Raw genomic sequence first — 11,422 nt, 5'->3', positions numbered from 1 at the left:
ACAACACGCGATGTGTTATCGAAGAGGAAACCGAAGCCCTCGGCGTAAAACCTCTCCGCCGCCCTCCAAGCGGTAAACAATCCACTAGAAAATGTAGTTGGGATACATGGACAGCAATAGACCCTCCAGGCCTAATCTACCCAGTGCACCTAAGCCCTCCAAGCTTCTTGCTTCAACGAGGTTGCGCCGAACCTTTTTCTTTTCTAGCTTCCTGGATTCCGCTACTAGACCATAGCATCAACCAAAGAAGATTGGTTCCTTCCTAACTGCTTCCCAGAACACCAAACAGCCCTCTCACAGTAATGGATATGGTGAGAACAAGATTTTGGTAAAAAGCCTCTCAAGGGTTTGGCAATGGAGAAGAAGAGAGTTGAGGAATTTGAAGAGGCACTTATGTAAAGATTGTAGATAAATCAATCTTGTTTTACTCTAGGGTTTCTCTCTCAAAATTCTCTCTGGAAGCTCTCTTTCTTTTGTGGGTATAAGGGGTATATATACTAGGGTGAGAGAGGAATGTGAAACGTCAGGTTTTTCAAAATAGGGCTGTCTCGCGGCTTGGCCTCGCGACTTAACTGAGTCGCGAGATCCAGTCGCGAGATAACCGTATGGCCAGTTGTCCTGTTTTGTCTTGTAGTGCTCCAGCTAGCATGACTGTTCACCTTCTGGCATGCTTGGCACGTGTGCTGCGTCTGGCGACTTGCAGCCGCGAGTCACCCGCGAGGCCAAGCCGTGAGTCTCTGTTTTCTTGCACACTCTTGAGCAAACTTCACTCTATCTCACTCACTACCCTTACAACAAGCCCACCTAAATACAGGGTTACTAAATGCTGAAATACAAGCAAATTTGGCACGGAATAAAGCCAATTAGATGGTTGAATAAATTCAACCTTACACTATTACTACCAATACGGGCTAAGGCGTCCGCGCATTGATTTGCTTCTCTGTAGGCGTGCTCAACTCGCAAATTTGGGAACTTCCTCAAGAGGAGCCTGCAATCAGTAAGCAAGGGTTCAAGAGATAAGTTAACAATAGAGTTTTTCATCAATTGAACAACAGCAAGAGCATCAAGTTCAACAATAAGATTATGTATATTTTCCGTTGCTGCCATTTATAACCCATCTCGAAGAGCCCAAAGTTCAGCCATGATACTATTCACCGCAATCTCTCTAGGTGAGCTGTTGATCCGGAAGCCATAGACATGCAAAATATGTAAAACTTTGCCAAGAATGGTTGGCCAAAGATATTATTGGGGCCACATAGGACTTGTAACTATCCGGTAAAGAGAGAATACCTTTTTTAATTTTATTTATTATTTATGATTGGAGCAAATTAATTGCCAAGAATGTTCTCTCACTCTCTCTTATCCAACTAATATACAAATATATATTGGCGACCAATCTATCAGAGTTTGGATAAAAGCACGGATAAGAACAAGAAGAAGACAGATGCAAGCATTGATGAGAAGGGTGTTTGAAGGATCAGCTCAGGCAGAGAGGCAGAGCAATGAAACAGGGCATTAGAAGAATTTACATGAGGCTTGCTAAATGACTGAGATGACTGAGTTTTGATATACGACTTGTAGTTTAGTTTAAGTTAATTAGCAGATGTATATATGGACACGTGTACTACTAGAATTGGTTGGTTAGGTAGTTTAGAATGGATCCGTATATTGCGGAGTTAGTTAGTTTTAGCAGTTGAGCTCTCCTGTATGAATTGTAGTGTATATATACATTGTACAGTTAGTTTTGGATCAATTAATACAATCACAGAGTTTTACTCTTCAATCTTTTCTCTCTAGCTTTTACTCTCTCTTCCATAGCTCTCTGTTTTTCTTATATGGTATCAGAGCTTTGTTTCTCTGTTAATGGCTAACCAAGATCAAACTTTTCAAACTTCATCTTCTCCATCTGTTGCTCATCGTGAGCTCTCTCCAATGGAGGACTCGAGGAGTCCATTTTTTCTGCACCATGGAGAGTCACCAGGTGCAATTCTTGTCACTCAGCCCTTGACAGAAGACAATTACCCCAATTGGGCTAGGGCTATGCGTATGGCATTGGATGCGAAGAGTAAGCTAGGTTTTGTGGATGGCTCTATAACAGCTTCTATGGCTATCACTCCTCTGGAAAAGATTGCTTGGTCAAAGAACAATTCTATGATTTCTTCATGGATATTGAATTCAGTCTCACCTCACATTTTTGGTAGTGTGATATATAGAAATACTGTAATGGAGGTTTGGAATTCACTGAAGAATCATTTCTTGCAAGCAAATGGTCCACGGATTTCACAACTTCAAAAGCAGATTTCAAAAATCATGCAAGGAGATGCAACAGTGACTACTTTCTTCACTAATCTTCTAGCTTCTTGGGATCAATTGCTTAATCTCAAGCCCTTACCATGCTGTTCTTGTGGCAAATGTGTCTGTGGTGTGAATGAAAAAATTACACTGTTTCATCATCAAGATTCTTTGATGCAATTCCTCAATGGCTTGAATGAGGTTTATTCACAAGTTCGAACTCAGATTTTGATGATGGAGCCAAGTCCCTCTATTGACAAGGCTTTCTCTTTGGTAATACAAGAGGAGAAACAGAGGGCTTTAGGTTTCAATGGAGGGCATTTAGTTGATTCAACTGCTCTTGCAGTCAAGACTCAAGCATTTAATCAAGTTGGGAAGAACACAAAAGGAAAGGGTAGGCCTATATGCAGTCACTGTGGCAAACCTGGTCATTTCATGGAGAAATGCTACAAGTTGATTGGCTTTCCACCAGGATATAGCAAAAGGGAAAAGTTTCCATGGCCAATCAAGTCAGTCTTAGTGGTGATTCTGGTCAATATGAGGCTGCATCACAGTCAGGGTCTTTTCCTTTCACATCCGAACAATGCCAGCAGCTGCTATCTTTGTTGGGTTCTCATGCATCATCTTTTGCCACTCCTGATACCATTCACTCAGCAAACTCAGCATTATCAGGTATTTCTTGTGCTTCTTTCCAGGATCCTACTTGCCTTAGTTTGAAGAATTCAATTTTTAATGAAAATCCTTCAAACAAAACAACCTATAATGAAGAAACTTGGGTTCTTGATACAGGGGCTACTGATCACATTATTCATTCAATTTCATTGTTTACTAAGATCACTAGTTCAATATCTTCCTTTGTCCACTTACCTAATGGTGAAAAAGTTCTTGCCACACACATAGGCACAGTCTAGGTTACTGCATCCTTAATTCTTGAGGATGTCATTTGTGTTCCAACGTTTTCTTTCAATCTGATTTCAGTAAGCAAATTAACCAAATCACTATCATGTTGTTTGGTTTTTCTTTCCAATTATTGTTGCATACAGGACCTTACTTGCTGGAAAATGATTGGATTGGGTAAGCTTCATAACAATCTGTACCCACTGCAAGCTTTAAACAATTGCAAGTCCATTTCAAAGGCTTCTACTATCCTAGAGTCAGTTTTGAAGTCTTTTGTTAATTCTATCTCTCATGTTCCCATTGTAACCAAGCCTTACTTGTGGCATCTTAGATTCGGACATGCTTCTAATGAAAAACTTAAACACTATGTATCTGATATGTCTTCTTTTCATTCAAATAAAGATTGTGTTGTGTGTCCAATTGCAAAGCATAAACGTTTACCCTTTCCCAATTCTAATCATTTATCTGCTCATCCCTTTGATCTAATTCACTATGATGTATGGGGACCTTTTGCCAAAGCAACTCATGATGGTTTTAAATATTTTCTTACCATTGTAGATGATGCTACAAGGTCAACATGGGTTTACCTTATGAAATCTAAATCAGAAACTAGGCCCTTATTGATTTCATTTTACAAAATGATACAAACTCAATTTCAAACTAATATCAAAGTGTTTAGAACTGACAATGCTCAAGAATTTTTCCTCAAAGATTTTTATGCTCAACATGGGATTGTTCATCAACATTCTTGTGTTGCTACACCACAACAAAATTCAATAGTGGAAAGGAAGCATCAACATATCTTAAACATTGCAAGAGCATTGAAATTTCAGTCTAACATACCACTCTGCTATTGGGGAAACTGTGTTTTGACAGCAATTTACATCATCAATAGGCTACCTAGTGTTGTTTTGGATCATAAAACCCCTTTTGAGAAGCTTTATGGCAAGGTTCCTTCTTATCATCATTTAAAAGTTTTTGGCAGCCTTTGTTTTGCCTCCACATTAGCCCACAATAGGTCTAAGTTCTCACCTAGATCTATTCCTTGTGTTTTTCTTGGGTATCCATTTGGTGTTAAGGGTTACAAGTTGTTAAACTTGCTTACAAAACAAATTTTGGGATGTTTCTTTTCATGAGACTGCCTTCCCTTTCATTTCTCCAGCCTATTCTTCACATACTTCCATTTCACTTCCTCATATCTGTCCTAATGTAGCTATTCCACATGATCCTATGTTTTCAGAACCTTTTACACCTTCTTTACATGTTCCTTCTCCTAATTCTGGTCCTCAAAATGTCTCTAATTCTACTTCAAATCCTATTGTTCCTGTTATATCAGCTTCAATCATACCAGAATCCATCATTCCAGCTTCTGGTGCTTTTGATCTTGTCTCACAAGGTTCCATAGTATCTGATTCTTTACCCCTTCCTCAAGAACCAAATATAGTTCAACCAGATATTGTTCCTTCCCTAAGAAGATCATCTAAGACTACCAAACCTCCTTCCTACTTACAAGATTACAAATGCAGTAGTATCATGTCTACTGAACTTTCCCAATCTAATCCACTCAGCAAGTCAGGTACTTCCTTGGTCACTACCAGGTATCCTCTCTTCTTCATATGCCCATTTTTGTTCTGTCATTACCTCTATTCCTGAACCAAGATTCTTTCATGAGGCTGTTGAGGATCCTAAATGGCAAGAAGTCATGAGTACTGAAATTGATGCTTTAGTTTCCAATAATACCTGGACCCTTACCCCTTAGCTGATGGCTCTGTGGAGAGGTATAAAGCAAGGTTAGTTGTGAAGGGATTTACTCAACAAGAGGGGCTAGATTTTACTGATACCTTCTCACCAGTTGCTAAGTTGACTACTGTGAAGACACTTCTGGCCATATCTACTGTGAAAGGTTGGCATTTGGTTCAGTTAGATGTCAATAATGCTTTTTTGAATGGTGATCTTCATGAAGAGGTGTACATGCAACTCCCTCAAGGCTTCCACAGCAAAGGGGGGAATGTTATTTGCAAATTGAACAAGTCTTTATATAGGCTTAAACAGGTTTCAAGGCAATGGAATGCAAAGTTTTGTTCTGTCATTAAGCATCATGGTTTCAAACAATCCAAAGCTGACTACTCTTTGTTCACAAAGAAGTTTAATGATTCCTTCATAGCTTTGCTGGTTTATGTTGACGATATTCTCATAGCTAGCAATAATGTTCAAGCAGTTAAGGAGCTTAAGACTTCTCTAAATCAGCACTTCAAACTTAAAGATCTTGGAGGCTTGAAGTATTTTCTTGGACTTGAGATAGCTAGATCAGACAAGGGTATCACTTTGTGTCAAAGAAAATATGCTTTGGAAGTCTTGAAGGATGCTGGAATGTTAGCTTGTAAGCCTAGCAAGGTGCCAATGGAGCAGAATTTGAAGTTAAGCAAGTTTCAAGGAAAGTTGCTAGCTGATCCTAGAGTGTATAGAAGGTTGGTGGGCAGATTGCTTTATCTGACTATCACTAGGCTAGATATTGCATATCCTGTTCATAAACTAAGTCAATTCATGTCAAAACCCAAGAAACCTCAGTTAGATGCTGCATATAAAGTGCTACAATACATCAAAAGTTGTCCTGGTCAAGGTGTTTTCTTGTCAGCTGCATCAGAATTTCATTTGAAGGCCTACACGATGCTGATTGGGCCCCTTGCATTGATACCAGGAGATCAACCACAGGTTATTGCATCTTTTTGGGTGATTCTCTCATATCATGGAAGTCCAAGAAATAGTCCGTAGTGTCTAGATCTTCTGCTGAAGCAAAGTATAGGGCAATGGCTGTTACTGTTTGTGAAATGACTTGGCTGTTAGCATTGTTGAAGGATTTGGAGATTCATCATCCTCAACCTGCTCTATTATTTTGTAATAACCAAGCTGCAATTTATATTGGGGAAAACCTAGTGTTTCATGAGAGGACTAAGCACATAGAAGTAGACTACCATGTAGTAAGAGATAAGGTGCAAGACAATGTTGTTAGGCTGCTCTTTACTCCTTCACATTCTCAGTTGGCTGATTTGCTTACAAAAGCTCTCAACAATCACCAATTGAGGTACTTGTTAGGCAAGATGAGTGTAGTGAACATACATAGTTCAGCTTCTCATCTTGAGAGGGAATATCAGAGTTTGGATAAGAGCACTAATAAGAACAAGAAGAAGAAGACAGATGCAAGCATTGATGAGAAGGGTGTTTGAAGGATCAGCTCAGGCAGAGCAATGAAATAGGGCATTGGAAGAATTTACATGAGGCTTGCTAAACGACTGAGATGACTGAGTTTAGATATACGACTTGTAGTTTAGTTTAAGTTAATTAGCAGATGTATATATGGACATGTGTACTACTAGAATTGGTTGGTTAGGTAGTTTAGAATGGATCCGTATATTGCGGAGTTAGTTAGTTTTAGCAGTTGAGCTCTCCTGTATGAATTGTAGTGTATATATACATTGTACAGTTAGTTTTGGATCAATTAATACAATCACAGAGTTTTACTCTTCAATCTTTTCTCTCTAGCTTTTACTCTCTCTTCCATAGCTCTCTGTTTTTCTTATACCATTTGCCAAATAAGACAATTATCATGGGAGGTTCTTGAGCTAATCGACTATAATTTAAAGAAGAGAGATTACTATAAAGAAGATAATAATTTAAGTAATATATATATTATATGCAAGAAAACTATGAAAGCACCGCATCTTAATTTTAATAGGTATAATATTTTAAAGATATTATGGATCAAGAGGTACAAACTCATTAATCATTATATATATATATATATATATGTGTGTGTCTTTGTACTTATGGGCCAAAGAAAGTAACATTAATCTTAATTATAGTGTAAGTACTACCGTTATTGGTTTGACTATTGAATATATCTTTGGATTACTTTTTATTAAGTCTTTTTTTTTTTTGTGTGTGTGTGTGTGCACGCGCGTGTGTGTGTGAGATAAATTCCTTGTATATAAAGGCTTGTCATTATAGAAATAGACCTTCAAGACTTTAGTTTAAATTTGGTTAATTTTTTGCGTTGGGTTTTCTAATGTCTTTCTAATGTAGGGAATATGATGAGTTGTTTGTGTATGGTTTATAAACAATAAAAGGGTTGAGTTGCTTAGAACACATTGATAGATGGATAAGTACTTTTGCAAGAACCCACAATTCTAAATAGCACACAAAGGCTAACAATTCATTCACATACAAAAAACTGATTTACAAAGAGCTTACATTCTACTACTGATACTAGTTGTTTGGCATTGGCAGCCTCTAAATGGTTGACAAGTGTCTAAATCTTATCGGCTAATACTTAAGAAATCATCTAACTAACTAACTAATTAGTTATAAGAGGATTATTATATATATAGATATATATATAGCTACTTGAAATTGCTTTGCATCAGGACTCTCCCTCTTAAGAAGCACTTGACCTCAAGTGCACTTGGTTGCCACAGGATTTGTATGAATTTCTAGCCTTCTAGGATGATGTAGTTGCCTTGTATAATGAGTTTGCTGTTGTTGGTAGCACACCAAATGTTGCTACTTCTGCACAGCGAAGTCCCATACAATTGAAACTCAAATGTAGATGCATTTGCATTAGGAGGTGGTTAACCCTCCAATTTTAAAGCCTTCTTCATTTTGACCATTGGTTTGAGACTTGCTTTCACCTTCTTTAGTTGCAATGAGTAGTGAAGCATTATCTTGTGCAAACTACATGTGCTACACCTTCCTCCCAAGATGGTTTGCCTATCATAGTTACATGATTATATGTCTACTTCTTCACAAAGAATGGAATAACAACCTCTTGACACTCTAATTTCATCTCCTTTATTTAAGCAAGACAGTTTTTGTTGATTCTTCAATTCTTGCTTGTTCAAAATCTCTGGTGACTCCATATTCTCATAACTACCTTTCTTAATCAACAAGTCACAAATTCTTCCTTCAATGAAGCAATTAATTGAAAATTTTACCTTTATGTTGTTTGTCTTCCTCCATTTCTTGCTTTGGAACTTGCAAGGCACTTGTTCCTAATGATAAATCCTTTTCTTCCTCAACAATAACATTTGCTTCTTCCATAGACTAATCATAAATAGGTTCAACCACATGTATCATGCTATCACTCATTTCTTTCCTTTCTTCACCAATCTGTTCTTCAATGTAATTATCAAAAATAGGCTGCCCCATGTCATGATCTTCTAACTCTTCAACTAACAAATCTTGATCTTCGAACACTTCTACTAGTGAGTCTTGATCTTCTAACTCTTGATCTAGAAAGTCTTGATCTTTTATCTCTTCAACCACCAAGGTTTTACCCTTTGACAAAACAAGCTGGTTCTTGGTTGGTTCCTTGGAAGCCTTACTTGATTTAGCAAAATTTGACCCATTTTCAACCTTCCTGGTGAAGTTGAATGTTGCATCACCACTTTAAGCACTGATTCTAGAATTGAAAGGAGCTAATTATGCCCCTTTGACTTGATGATTCTTAATCGGCACTGCCCTATTGAAAGCTTCTAAAACAGTCCAAGCATTGTGGAGGAAATGGACATCTTGGATTTGCACTTTATTGTAAAGGGTGTTGTTGTAGTTATAAGCCAAGACTTGCTCTCCAAGCTTCTATTTCATCTTCTCTCAAGTATGAATCTTGGTTTTTCCTTTCCTCAAATTTTCAATCTTCATCTTCTCTCACCAAGATCTTGCCTTGCCTCTCAAATTGGATGCTTCCAATTTAACTTTCTTGGATTCTAGAACATCGTAACAAGCAAAGATCTCCTCAACTTGATCAAGACAATCCACAAACTCCACATGATCCAAGCTTCCATCAAATTCAAGGAATTTAATCTTAAATCTTGATTCCTAATTCTGGTTTGGCATCTTTGGTTGAACTATCACAGGATTGCAATTGTTCAGTCAAGGCTTACAATTGCCTTCTTAACAATTCCACTTCAGCTTCTAAGCCATTTTGAACCCTTCTATACCTTGGTCCATTGGTTGCAATATCATCTTCCTCTACTATAAGAACAACTTGCTTCTTGCCATTATCCTTCATTGTCTTCTCAAACACCATGGCTTCTTGCTACTACAAACTAATTGCTAGCACATATGAAGGCTTTGGTTTTGGTAAGAGAGGTATTTTAGGCTAGGAAAAGTAATCAAGATTGAATCTTGATAGGTTCTTGGACAAAAAATGAAGAAACAAATTGCAAACGAATTTGAATCCTAAGGATCTCAAGCTTTGATACCAAACTAATGCAGGGAATATGATGGCCTGTTTGTGTATGGTTTAGAAACAATCAAAGGGCTAAGTTGCTTAGAACACATTGATAGGTGGATAAGTAATTCTATAAGAACACAGTTCCAAATAGCACACAAAGGCTAACAATTCATTCACATACAAAAAACTAATTTACAAAGAGCTTACATTCTACTACTAAAAGTTCAATAAGTGTATGAAACACCTTGAACGTTTAGACCCCCAATTTTCAAATTACCAATTCAAGCTTAATATCAAACAATTAATGTGCGGAAAATGAACATAAGCTAAATATAGAATTGACAAACAATCTAAACCAAATAAAATCACATTCACAGCAAAAATTAAATGGAAAAGATTAAGGGAAGAGAGATGCAAACACAAGGACAACACTCAATGTGTTATTGAAGAGGAAACTGAAGCCCTCGGCGTAAAACCTCTCCGCCGCCCTCCAAGCGGTAAACAATCCACTAAAGAATGTAGTTGGGATACATGAACAGCAGAAGACCCTCCAACCCTAATCTACCCAATGTACCTAAGCCCTTCAAGCTCCTACTCCAACGAGGTTACGCCGAACCTATTTCTTCTTTAACTTACCGAATTCCGCTATTTGACCATAGCATCAACCAATATGAAATTGGTCCCTTCTTAACTACTTCCCAAACACCAAATGGCCTTCTCACAGATATGGGTATGGTAATAAAAGGTTTTGGTAATGTACCTCTCAAGGATTTGACAATGGAGAGGAAGAGAGTAGAGAAATTTGAAGAGTCTCTATGTGAAAATTGTGGATGAATCAATCTTGTTTTTCTCTAGGGTTTCTCTTTCAAAATTCTCTATGGAAGCTCTCTAAATATCATGGGTATAAGGGTATATATATAGTAGGGTGAGAAGAAATGTGAAAAGTCAGTTTTTCCCAAACAGGGTGTTTTGGCGACTTGACCTCGTGACTAGGTTGAGTCGCGAGTTCAAGCCGCGAGCTAATGGCCTGGCTAGCCTGGGACTTTTGTCCTATAGTGCAATAGTTGGCGTGACTCTTCAGCTTTTGGCATGCTTGGCACATGTGCAACTTCTGGCGGCTTGCAAGCCGCCAGCCACCCGCAAGATCCAATCGCGAGTCCCTGTTTCTTTGCACAATCTTGAGCATTTCTTCACACTCTCACACACTACCCGTACATGATTCCCACCTAAATACAGGGTTACTAATTGCTAAAATACAAGAAAATTTGACACGGAATAAAGCCAACAAGATGGTTGATAAAATTCAACCTTACAACTACTTATACTAGTTGTTTGGTATATTGGCAGTCTCTAGATGGTTGACAAGTGTCTAAATTCTATTAGCCGATGCTTAAGAAATCATTTAACTAACTAATTAATTAGTTATAAGAGGATTAGGATATAGCCACTTGAAATTGCCCTGCATCATTCTCTATCCATCACATTCAATCTCTCAACAACAATTCTTACATAATCTATTTTTTTTCTTCTACATTATGAAATTTTATAACAATTTAATATACGCATGGATTCTTAGAGAAAAGATTACAAGATTGAATTAAGTGTTTTTTTTTTCTTATAAAAGAAACATGCATTATATTTCTATCCATGTAAGCATTGTTTTTCCTTATTTAAATCCAAGGAAAATAAGATAATTTATTTTACTCTACAAATTTAAACAAAATTTAGAAGATACACGTATTTATTTCATATATCCATTCAACTTATTTATTATACCTCATTTTTTAAAATATTAAGAAATACCATCTAGTTATTGTATGATAACGCCTTAAAATGTAGACTTGTTATATATTTATGTGGGTATTATCTCCTTATTACTATGCTTAATTTGTATAATTAAGCCATGATTTGCATTAGTCTCTATTATTTATCTTTACATAATTTCTTGAATAAAATGTCATTCATTGCGTGTAATTTTCTACTTTCAAGAAATCATGTAAAAAA

The sequence above is a fragment of the Quercus robur genome, chromosome 12 (assembly GCF_932294415.1).
Source record: "Quercus robur chromosome 12, dhQueRobu3.1, whole genome shotgun sequence".
NCBI classification, from domain to species: Eukaryota; Viridiplantae; Streptophyta; class Magnoliopsida; order Fagales; family Fagaceae; genus Quercus; species Quercus robur.
The sequence above is the reverse complement of the archived record's forward strand: the minus strand, read 5'-3'. Positions refer to the sequence as shown.